The sequence below is a fragment of the Mycetomoellerius zeteki genome, unplaced genomic scaffold (genome assembly GCF_001594055.1).
Source record: "Mycetomoellerius zeteki isolate Tzet28-1 unplaced genomic scaffold, Tzet1.0 scaffold113, whole genome shotgun sequence".
NCBI classification, from domain to species: domain Eukaryota; kingdom Metazoa; phylum Arthropoda; class Insecta; order Hymenoptera; family Formicidae; genus Mycetomoellerius; species Mycetomoellerius zeteki.
Window position 1 is genome coordinate 553,641 of NW_017256051.1, and position 12,510 is coordinate 566,150.

Below are 12,510 nucleotides of genomic sequence, written 5' to 3' on the forward strand. Positions count from 1 at the left end.
TATATCCCACCCTTATGGGATATACGGCAAAAATGCAAGGGTTTCAAAAAGTTCATTTTTTAATACGAAAAATAAATATATATTTCGGATTTCTAATATTTTTTTCATAGTAGTAGACAATACAAAGTTTTTACTAATACAGTTCGTTTACTTTAAACATAGTAAATAATACTTAATAAATCAAGTTTTTGATAGATGCGGCGTATATACCAGAGTTACCCTAATGTTTTTCTCTATTTCTTTGTATCATCAAAGACAAATAAAATATTCTAAATAATAAGTTATGACTTACACTGTATACTTTCATGCGCGAAGGATAAAATGAACATCTCGTCGATTAATAACGAGATCAATACAAATCGTGTGTTTGCAAAGCAGCCTGCCGCCGAGCGATTGAACATGATTAATTCTCTTAGTTCTTACTTGTAGATCCAATTAATCACATTTAAATACACTAAACAATCTAGCAGTTTCATCCAATTTAAACACGTATTCTCTATAAATTCGTGACGGAGACATCCTTATGGAGGATATGGAGTTTTCTATATCCAGAGCTCTCATGGATGTTTATACCCAGAATTTGGGAAATTAAAAAAATATTTTAATTTTTGACAAATTTTGAGTGATTTGATAAAATGGTGTTTGACTAAGGTGCCCCAGTTGCACGCTACCGTCCTGCTTACCACATCTTTCTATTCCTAACTTTCTCATATTATAGTTACTGGCCAACGTGTTATTGAAACTACCTCCCGTTTGAATGAAGTACTTCACACCCAGAAAAATTAAAAGTTTCCTTTCCTCGGGAATTTGGTTCAGCTTGAAAGCATAGTTCATTTTTAACCTTTAACTTAAGTTAATCAAATTTTGTTTTTTAAACGAAGTAGTTAATCATATTATGTCTGAACATAAATACAACGTACGAGGACTTTTTCGTTCTACTGATTTCAGGATCCGTACTTATGGCAGCTCTCACGAGAGACATGCCACGCCGGAGCCACTTTCGGATCTACTCTCTAATTGCGACTAATTTTGTTAATTACCGTAGAGGCACCGCGTAGGGAGACCACTAATTCGGGGGTCCAACATTGTGTCTAGACCTTAAACAACATTCGCGGATCCCGTCGACCGGATTGTCGGCTTCCTCTGTTCTTCCACCTATATGCCGCTTCACCAATTAGACGGTCCCATCTCATCCCCGACATTTTTGCATCTCTCTACGAATTGGACTACGAATTAGACCATTTCCGTTCTTCTGTCGTTAGTATGTATTTAAGGAGGTATTAGCGATAGGCTCGTTTTTATTGTTTTGATAATTTTTTTATTAGCTTATATATGATTAACTTGGAAATACTTGATAAATAATTAAAAATTTGGAAAAATATGAAACATACCAAATTTTCCAATAATTTTAAATAGAAATAAGCAGAACGAAGAAATGTTTGTAAAAAATATAATTGACTTAAACGTTAGACATTAGATATGAATGTTTCTAAGAAATGTATTTCCCGTAGTCGAAAACGAATGCTTCATTATAATTAAAAGAATGCTACATCGTGTTGAACAATTTATCTTCTTTTCATTTTCTTTAAAAAAATTCTTTTATTAAAACAAGGCTAAGAATGCTTTGTTAGAAAAATAAACTGCATTGAGATAATAATGGAAAAAGACGTGTCGATGAATAATTTTAGTCAAATTGCGCTTTCCTTTCTGTCTCTCACGTTTCTTCATAAAATTTCTTTGCAAAAACGTTTCTCTAAAAACGCTAATTTTCCACGCATGCGCATATATAAAGGAAGATTTCTATTAAATTCTACAATCAAACTCAGTTCAAGCTCATAGTTTCGAAGAGCGTTCAAAGATGATGCATCGCCGTCGAAGTTACGCAAAGAAGAATTGCCGGCAGCCCCTCATCGTCAATATCGAAGAGGGGTATAGTTCACGGCGTCTGTTTGTCTGGTAGATCCGGTTTCCCTCTCGATTCAAAAGTTACGTGGACGAGAGTGTCCAGTTTGATCTCACCGTTTCTCGTTCCGCTATTATTTTTCCACGTCTTCCTCCGGTCGCGACACCACTCTACAAAATTCTCCCCGAAGAGCTCTCACCTGTGCTTGGTAACCATTGCGTGCATCGCAAGAATCGTCAGGCGATCGAGCCGAGAGTGTGTTCTTCGAGTTCTTGAGGGAATCGTCGAACAGCCAGCCCTTCGTTTCGTCGGAGCGTGCACTCGATGCACACGCGACGACCAAGGGTGTACTATGTACACGCACGTGAATCAGATAATTTCCCACCGTTTCTGTCCTTGGGGTGGCACCACAAGAGTGAGGTCAGGTTTCGGCCTGCTAAGCGAGCATGAAAGTACAATAGAATTATGCTAATTTTTTAAATATACATATTACAACGCGGATAATGGATGGAATTAACGAACAAAAATTCATTCGAATGTTGACTATGCTGCAATGTCTCATGAAAATTCCTAGAAAATTCATAGGATAGTTAGACATAGTATCAGAAACTTCATAAAAATTGATTTGTATATTGCGCTCTCTTCTTTTCTCTTTTCTTGTTGTATTAAAAAATTTTATACAATTTTTACAAACAGTCGCTCTCATTTTACGAGAGTATTTATCTTGTCTTGCCAAATGACAAGTTTACCTATAAAAAATTGTTCCTTTGTGTCTTGTCATCTTAATGTGAACGACTATGAACGATTATCGTTTTTCGTATTTGTTTCTCGCATTGATTTTGTATAGCAAACTTGTTACGAGGATCCTTGATTGTCATTCTTATTTTCGAGTTTTCGAAATTTTCACAAACTGAGAACTCTAACAATAAGATAATTAGAAAGATATTATATCAACATAAATATAAAAACTTTTATTACAAATATTCGACAAAGTTGTCTATATTTCCACTTAATCCTTTCGCGACGGCAGCATCGCCACTACGTTATCACTATTCGAAAGAGTTCATCGCGACGCGCGGATCCGCTACCGTTAGGAGTGTGAATTTGTACACTGTAAAGCGCATGGGACAGTTTTGTGAACGATCACTATAGTGGCCATTCACTTGAAAAAGAACAAATATTTTACAATGCATACACGGAGAGAATTTTCTTTTAAAATTTACCTTGAAAATATGACATTAGTCATCAGACATTAGTTGGTAGTTGTGGTACAATACAATATTTTAAAGATTTTTACCTTCATGCACTTCAGTAAAATTGATCAAACTTATTTTATACTTCATTGTAGTTTTATTAATGAATGAAGAGATTTACGTTAAAATTCTTCGAGATACAATGTTGTCCCACGATTGTCATATTTTCTCAGGGTAAATTCTAAGAAAAAATTCTCTCCGTGTACCTGACTAATGGTTCAATCCACTTGTCGCTACAAATGTTTCAAAGCTTTTGATTGTTCAATCAAAAAATTCTTCGAAGAATTCGTAGCATCAAATGGACCGTAGCTAAATATTTTATAACATTTTTTTTCAGTTTAAATGAGAAATTGTTTTGTTATTGTGTCGTTTCTTAAATTCTTTCTTTTGTCTGAATCTATTGTTTTCGAAATTTTTAGAAATCGGAAGATTCTAACGTACCTGTATTTCTTTTGTTGTTTGTTTTCTTTTAGATTTAGATTTTTCCAAATCGACATAACATAGGTCGGTATTTATAATCCGGTATTTATAATTCTTATATTTCAAGACCGTCTTAAATAACAACTTGAGATACTAATACGGTTCTGCGATTGGTTCATAACATCTTAAAACTGCACTTAAGGCGGTCTTAAACGTATGAACCGACCATATATACCTAAATTGAATTTTATAATTTATATAATTTACGTAATTTTTGTGATGATTTAATTTTTGTAAATAATTTAAAATTGAACACGATAGCATAAAAAATAATTTTGACTGCTTATGATTCAGAATACAATGCAAGAAGTTTGTAATAAGACAGAAATTTCTATAATCGAAAAACCGTAATGATACAGTCTAAGAATTATCGTATAAATGTTTTGCAACAATCGAGTTCGAAAATTTATAAATTCGTCAGTCATACATGATCATTAATTCGCGGACAGATGTGAATATTTGAACAAAATGATGACTTCGTAGCATGACAAAAAGCGATTTAAAATCGCTGTATGAATATCTTTTCTCAACACCTGGTCGGGAGAATCCTGCATTCTGTCATAAAATTATAAGAACGTTTTTGAAAACGACGAAGAGATTTCTCTCATCGGTCCTTTTTTCTTCTTTGGATCCATTCTTTGGATTCGTTGTCTCGTTTTCTCCTTTTGATCCATTTGCTCTTTCCAAATCGACTGAATACACCCCTCTTCGATCAATCCCTCCTCTTCCGAATAATAATCCTTCGTCTTCTCGATTATGCCTGACTAGGAACAGAAACTTCGAGTCACGTATCTATCATAATTCATAATTATCCGAGAGGGTATTTATTGTGCTTAGCGGATGGATCAAAGATATCTCGATCTTTTCTCACCAAAAATTATTCAACATGGATTGATACTGCGCATCATCATCATTATTTTATTATTTTTCTTGAGATGCGTTTGGGATGAGCACTATCAAAATACTTTTCACATGTTTTGCTTTGACATTTTCCGCTCTATCTTATATTAATCCCGATGTACAATAACGATATAGTCTCAACTAATATTAAAATGTGATTCTCTTTACTAATTTATGATGTGCAATTGCAAAATAAAAACCAGTAGTGCAAACTATTTTTTATTAATATGAATTCTTTAATATGTTTTATACTTATGTATTTTATTTATTTTATTAATGTTTTAAAAGTAATGTTGCATCATAAGATATTAATCAGATTACATTTTTCTTCATAATATTTGTTATAAAACGATTTAATAATGATAATATATATAGATAAACTAACAATAGAATTTATGAGAAATTTGAAAACTGGAAACCATCAAACTATTAAAAATAAAAGAAGAATCCTATTTTCATTTGAAATAGATCTTGATACTTAATAATATTCATATGAAAATTACAGATACATTTTTTAATTCTATATAAACTGCACGTCGATTCGATTTGTCGGACTCTGATTAGTTACTGGTTATTGCAATAAATATCTTCACATGTCTCCGTGGTCAAATTGGTAAGACACTTGTCTCGGAAAATCGAAAATGCCAGGTTCAAATCCTGGCTAAAGTGATATTTTTCGCAATAAATTCTTTGTTTAATCATTATTAAAATTAACAGTCAATGTAATTTACAATATTATTTCTAGCTTCAATTTGTGATTGCGTTTTCAACAAACCGAATCAGCACGCAGTTTATAAAACTGAGAGAGAGAGAGAGAGAAATATATTTATAATTAATAATAAGATTGAAAGACCGCTAATGTTAAACATAATACTTTTAAATTGAGAAGCGCCATAACGGTCAGAATGTTAAGATGTTGAACTATTGTAAATTCATTTAAATGAATTAATTTCAGAAATGATAATTGCGTGCCGATATGGTTGTCGGACTTTCAACGCAATCAAATCTGAAAATATTAATAATCCCCCCAAATTTCCCAACTTAAAAACTGTAATAAACTTATTGCGAAAAATAATGCCTCAATATTTATAATTCCTTTGGAAAATGATTAAACGTTAAGATAAATGACTTTCCTTCGTTTCATTCGGTCTTGGGACAATAAAATTACATCTCCTGTTTACACATTTATATATTTACATTTATACACACACATATGCACACATATGCACGCATGAACACTGATTTTTTTCTTTTCACTTTTTTCTTCTCATTTTTATACTCGAAGTCACTATTTCCAGTCGACATTCCAGTTGGAAATGATAATTTAAAAATTTGAGCGGTTCTAATATATTTTTTATATGTATTGGAAATTCAAATACCATATTACGAGAACATAAGCGTAACTTCTTATCATTCTTGAACTAATTTTGCACTGGCAGTAATGCAAATATTTGATATGCATTATATCTTGTCATCGAAGTCGATTAGAATAAATATTAGATATTGCTTATTCTTAATTCTCATACATAATGGTGTTTCGGTCCTTTACTGTGTATACAATGGTTCTATATTATACCTATATACGATGGTCCTTTACTGCATATACGATAAGTTTGTATATTTACTGTATATATGAGATGTTTGTGTTTCAGATTAATTTTTATTTTTACATGTATGCAAAAATTATTAAACGATTATTATATGTACTTTACATTTTGAGGAAAGTTTATGAAGTTATAAAGTTGTATATTTAAAAAACAAGGAAAGAATAAAAACCGATTATTTATTCAAATAATCTTAGTATTTTAAAGAAAAGAAATGTACATGAAAAAGGACATGACTGATTTAATCATTGTGTATTAATATGTCTGGATCTCATTTTTTCTCTAACAAACAATAGAGTTTGAATAATAATTAACAATAACCAAACGAAATCCCTCAAAAGTTGTATCCTTTTTTAATATAATATATTATTGTTATTAATAAGTATTATATATATTTTAATTATTACTTTTTTTATTGTCTTCTGATTTCCTAATTCTTTTATTAATAACATAGCTGCACGTTTATAGTACGATTTATAACATTTATGCGATTAGAGCAGCAGGATTTTTTAGGATGACAGATTGTGATGATTTGGATTATATATATTCAACGAACCTGTTACGCGAAGCATTTGATCGTTTTTATTATACAAGGTATTTGAACTGAAAACGATGCTTGTATCTTAATATTAAGCTATATATATACGAAGCGAAGCGAACTCCATTTTAGTCCAAGAATCAATGCCCAATATAGTGTTTCTTAAACTTCACACACATATTGCCTCCTAATCAAGAGACTTATCTCAAACTTTATCACCATTTTAGAAAAACATTAGCGATTAGCACAAGTCTTGTTATATCTGCGAATGCGCAGAACACTTTTCACATTTATTATATCGGACTTGGTGTCTCGTCGGAAGGAAATCAAAGAGAGAAGGAGAAAGAACGCCGATGAATTCTTCCGGTCTCGCGACACAGTCTGCGATGTCGTCGGCGTCTCTCGCGCCGGTCGGAAATCCTGGATCTTGGTCCTGGTCCCTGGTCCGGGCCAGTACGATAGATGATACGTCCGGACGCGTGAAACGGCGACAGAGCGAGCGAGACAGGAAAAACCGGGGCTCTCCTCCCGTCTCCGACGAGAAGAGGAAAGTTTGCCGGGAAGATAGCCGGGAAGTTGCAGGCTGGCAGGAGAGAGCAGCCGACGCAACGCGCGCGCGACCACGGCCAACTCGCGCCTCTTCCCTTCCCCCCACTATCAAACGCTACTAGTAGCATCGTTCTCGTTCGCGGCTTCTGCGCTGTCGCAATCCGAATGCCGTCTTCAGGGTTCTCCTGTCGGACGCGATACTCATAGTTTTGCTGATAGTAGAGAGAGAGAGAGAGACGTAATATAGTAGAGGTAGTGGTGGTAATCATGGGTGGTGGGTGGGGATTGGTAGTGGGGAAAGTAGCAACGATAAGAAATGTGGTGGTGGCGAAAGATGCCACACGGCAGCCGTTGCAGCATGTTAACAGTATATGGAGGGGATAGTCTGGCTCACTGTTTGCAACGGTTAGGACAAGTAGTTCGAGCGGCGGGAGAGCTTCTGCTACCCCACCACATCGTTGCACAGCATCCAGACGCGCAAGCTATGCCCGCCCCCCATCGACCACCATTTGCCGTCCTAAAGAACCTCTGGCGCGCAACTCGCGCAAGTCGCATACAGAGGGGGAAAAGCCTGCGATAATATACTGGTGGAGATGGTCATTAGGTTCGTGGTGGGATAGTAGCAGGAGCATGCTCGCTTCCTGGAGGGGTCGGTGAAACCGCCGGAGGGGCGGGGAATACCGACCAGTTCGGCAGCGCGAGCCGACGTGGGCACTTCGCTCTGTCCGGCCTTTCCTTCATTAAAATATTATATCCGTGCGTGTAGAGAGAGGCGAGAGTTGCGGAGCCGGGGCAGAGGAACTCTTTCTGCCGCCGTTATTCCGTGCGAGTGTCCTAAGCCTTTAGATTACCGAGTAGTTGCCGCCGTTATCGCCACAACAACGCATTTTCGCCACTCCCTTGTCAAGGACCATCGCACGCTCGTTCGCTGAGGGGCAGTTCTTCGCGCGGATGTAGTAGTGGAAACGGATGGTTCTATATCACTCCCTAAACGTCACCTAGATCTAAAAAGTTCCTCTGACTCGTGTGGACGTAGGGTCATTTTTTTTTCTCGTTCGTATTACTGTGACCGAAGAAATTGAAGAAGCCTGGTAACATTGTGTCTCAAAAAGGCGGAAATCTATTAAAAAGAACAAAGGACAAGGAATACAAGGGATGATAGAAATGCAAATTGCCATTGGAAGACAAAAGATAGAAAAGTTATATGATCCTCACGCAAAAAATATCCTTTAAGTTAGAAAAGAAAGAACAAGAGATATTAATTCTTTGGCTAATTACGGACTATATTGAAATATTGAAAAAAAAAAGAAGAAAAGACTTCTCGAATGTAATTGGAAAAGCAGTAACAGGGTACAAGAACAGATATGTACACATAGTCGTCAGTCGTGAACAAGTTGATGGGTTGAGTTCCGGAAGACACTAGTCACGAAGGATCTGGGGGACCATGGAGTTGCCGGGTTGGTCTAATGTTTTTAATGACTGTCAACTATTAACGGAATAAACCACTCTTCACTAAAGTGAATCTCTCTCGCAGAGAGATCACTTTGTGCGAAATACAAGTCAAAAAAACGACTGCCCGGTGAATATCCTGCGTCCAATCCAGTTGAAGGGTCAAAATAAGGCATGTCGCAGCATACGTCAGTCAGGAGGTATCGCATGATGTGCCACGTAGATCCACTGGTGTTCGGATGGTGAACTCGCTCATCGACTCGCGAACGGCTCCAAAGACTGTTTGCCCCGAAGATTGTGCTCCAATATCATTTCTCTCTACGTTCCTATCTTCCTCCGTCCGTGGTTCCTCAATCCGTGCAGGATATCTCAGACAGCCACTCTGTCACCGAGTCACTACTGCCACTTTTCGCGCAGGATACCTAGTGGAAACTCGATTAAAAGTGGAAAGTGCGGGACATTGTTTGTCAAGAAATTGCAAGAAGAATCGGAGAAAAAGATTTGTGCTTCAAGAAAGTACAGTGAGAGTCCAAGGGTGCGAGTGCTACTGCCAGCTTAAAGGAAAATCGAGAGCTACCGGGATATGAACCCAGGTACGTGAAAAGTCGTTCTTCATGGTGTTATCATCGCCGTGGTGAAGCGCAGTAGTGGCCAAAGTAATGATCGAAAATCTCTTTCACCGCCGTTTTGCGAGAATTCAGTGAAGTTTGGTTTCACGATCGGTGCATGTATGACGAGGTGTTCTTGAGTGATGGGGTGCTTTCTTTCTCGTGATGGTTTCAATATCAAATTTAGTGAATCTGCGTAATAAGCGTAGTCCTACATGTCACTATCCGGTGTCGTGTAATTCTCTCGAAATGCAAAATGAATAGTCCCTTTATTCATATGATGGCAAATCAAAATAAGGATCTACTGGATAGCTAAGTCTAAGAAAATATGACGAAAAATAATGAAGCCTTAACCAATGAGGGCGAGCTTCAATAATCGATTAGTGCAGCAGACAATTTTTAGAACAGATTTATTACCTCCAATTTAGACACAAAAGTGTCTGTATAAAGACTCGAAAGTCATTTAACAATTCGTTCAAGTCCGAAAAAGTGTCAACTATTACGTTTATACAATCTCAAATTACGGTAACTCTGTTATATGTACCCTAATGTGACCATTGCTCCTTTAAAAACAGAAAGAGAGTAAGCAGAAGTTTAGAGAGATTCATATGTCAAACATCTTGGATTTAGGCGTGACTCGGTGATGTCGATGCGAGGTCGGCCAGTGCGTTCTCATATGAATACAAAAAACTTTTTTTATCTCATGCTGATACTGCAAAAGGTTTTCTGGGAAATTAATCGACAGTTTTTCGTAACGTACGAGGTGTTGTGCAGAATTTTGGAAGAAGTACTTAGAAACACGTCCGATTGTAAAAAGGAAATTGTCTAAAGTCCGATTGTCTAAAGGAAAAAAGTAATTTCTCCCCCTCTCCACTCCAATACATTTGTATATGTATTTATATATATATTTGAAGACATACAGTGTATGACTCGTTTAAATCATTCTCGGTATATACTATGATTCCTCTTGGACATTGCATTCTGTTTGCTCGTGTTCTGCATGAGGGCAGACAATAAAATTTTTTATCTGTCTTTGAAAATGTTTTCTTTTTCTTCTTTATCCCAATTCAGCCGCTGTAATCGGATTGTAGTTACGAAGCTTCCACACGTTGCAAGTAGCAAGCTTTTGCTAAAAATTTAGGAATAATATCGTTTTGCATCATCTTAGTTTAGTGTGTTAGGATTTCGTCTTTATGCTCCTAATTAGACATCAATGCTAATAAACCTCAATTATATTCCATTCAGGAAGATTTATCTTAGGTATCAATCATTGACAGCAAATCGATTGCTTCGCGAAGATAAATGAAAAAATTATTTAACCGTGACAGAAGCTCTCAGATAGCGAAAACCAGAAGCCACTACAAACTCGAAACTTTTTTCAAGCAAGTGAAAAATGTGTTATCGGTGTTTAGTGTTTGTCGTTTATGTTTGACACCTCGCATAACGTAATGCTCAATAACGCTGCGGGAGCCGTACATTTAAGTGTGGAAAATAGTGGGATTCGACTATACATGAAAACATCATCGATTTGAGATCCGTGTAGCAAGAGTCGAGAGGAAATACGTGCGACACGACAGATTTTGATACCTGCGTTAGATAAGAGAAACCGGTGTCAAGGAACGTCTGTTAGCGTCACATACTAGCTCTATTTAGATATCGCGTTTTTGTTTACTTTCATTTTCGGGGAAAGTATCTTTTGATATATTTATCAAAAACATCAGTCATGTGAAGCAGGGATCCGGACCGAATCGAAATCGGAACCGAATACCGTTTCGGAACCCTTATTTTAATGAACCGAAACCGAAACCGTACCTAAATTTGTAAAGTTTTTAATATCGAAACTGTAAACGAACTGATAAAATTGTACGGTTTTTTCGGTTCTTAATTTTTGATTTTTATCCTTGTTCTTGATCTTTGGTTCTTCGTCGAAATCAACACCAAATCAGTGCGCTTGTGACTTTCAACATCCCTACATTGTGGGACATATTCTTCCGATTGAACGAAGTTATAAATGGGTTTTTTTGATGACCGAATAAAATTCGATTTCTAACTGACAAGTTTTGACTGCTGCGTGAATTGTTAAAATTTATAGACGACATCACAAGGGAAATATTAGGACATTGCCAGAATTTAAAACTAGATTTTTCCCTTCGCAGGTAGTGCTTTTCTTATTTTCTTATTTGTGAGCTACAACCTTTTTAACACTTATATATTTTGTTTACATATCTTACTCTTCGGGTTGGGATATACATCCAAATGGTGTATTATGTTCATTTGAATACAGATTAACACAGAAGATTAATACAGAAATGCTGAATACAGAAAAGTATCAAAATAAAGTTAAACATTAATGACTGTTTTTAATGAAATTAGATATATTTAATGGATACAAAAGAAAAATTTTTGCAATGTGATGTAGCATTACGTAAATAGGCAAGAATTGACAAAATTGAATGAACATCGAATTAAATTCCATTATTTGCACATTCCTATTATGTTCAATGTTGAATTTATAAAATATATTGTGACATATTAACTATCTCTCAAATAATGACTCAATATATTTCAGTGCGTATCTGTGATAGTCATCGAATATTTCAACAACTCTAATTTTCGTGACAAGTTTCTGATTATTCAACTACTTCGCATGTGACTACTTCCGCTCATCTTCAAAGTTATTGTGAAAAGGTCTTATTAATAGAGAGATCGATCATAGGGAGAAAAAAGTTCGTATATATTTAGCATTATGATATCTCTTCAAGATTTATCACGCAAACACAACCCAAGCTTAAATTAATCGCTACCAGCGAGAACAAGTGCTTTTCCGGGCCTACTACTGGCGATTAATAGGATCGGCACAGGCATGAGATTTTTCGAGAAGAGGAAAAAGGAAAAAGGAGAAGGGGAAAAGGCGAGAAAGGGAATTCACCATTGGGGTCAACGGTGTCGCATTGCCGATACTTCTCGTGCGTAAGTCACCGCGATTTATTCCCGCGCCTACTATCATAGGTACTGCAATGGTTTGCCGACGACTAATTAAACGCGATTGATATACACGAGAAGTTTGCGTTGCTAGCAAGCGTAATTGCCGCCGCCGGAGGCATGGAATGAAAATTACGAAAGGCAGAGAAATGTGCGGGGGGGATTTATCCCTGACTGTGTTTTTTTCCGTTCCCCATGATTACGATTCCGCGATTGTGAGAAAATCGTGACGTGGCACGAGCAA

At 36.3% G+C, this 12,510-nt stretch overlaps 1 protein-coding gene across 1 annotated transcript in view; it reads left to right on the forward strand.

Annotated features, from left to right (window-relative positions):
- Positions 1 to 7,907: 7,907 nt before the first annotated feature.
- zfh2 (Zn finger homeodomain 2) overlaps positions 7,908 to 12,510 on the forward strand; it is a 70,258-nt gene continuing 65,655 nt past the window's right edge. Inside the window, exon 1 of the mRNA XM_018455699.1 lies at positions 7,908 to 9,269. The gene's annotated coding sequence lies outside the window, so the exon portion shown is untranslated. The remainder of the gene's footprint in view (positions 9,270 to 12,510) is intronic.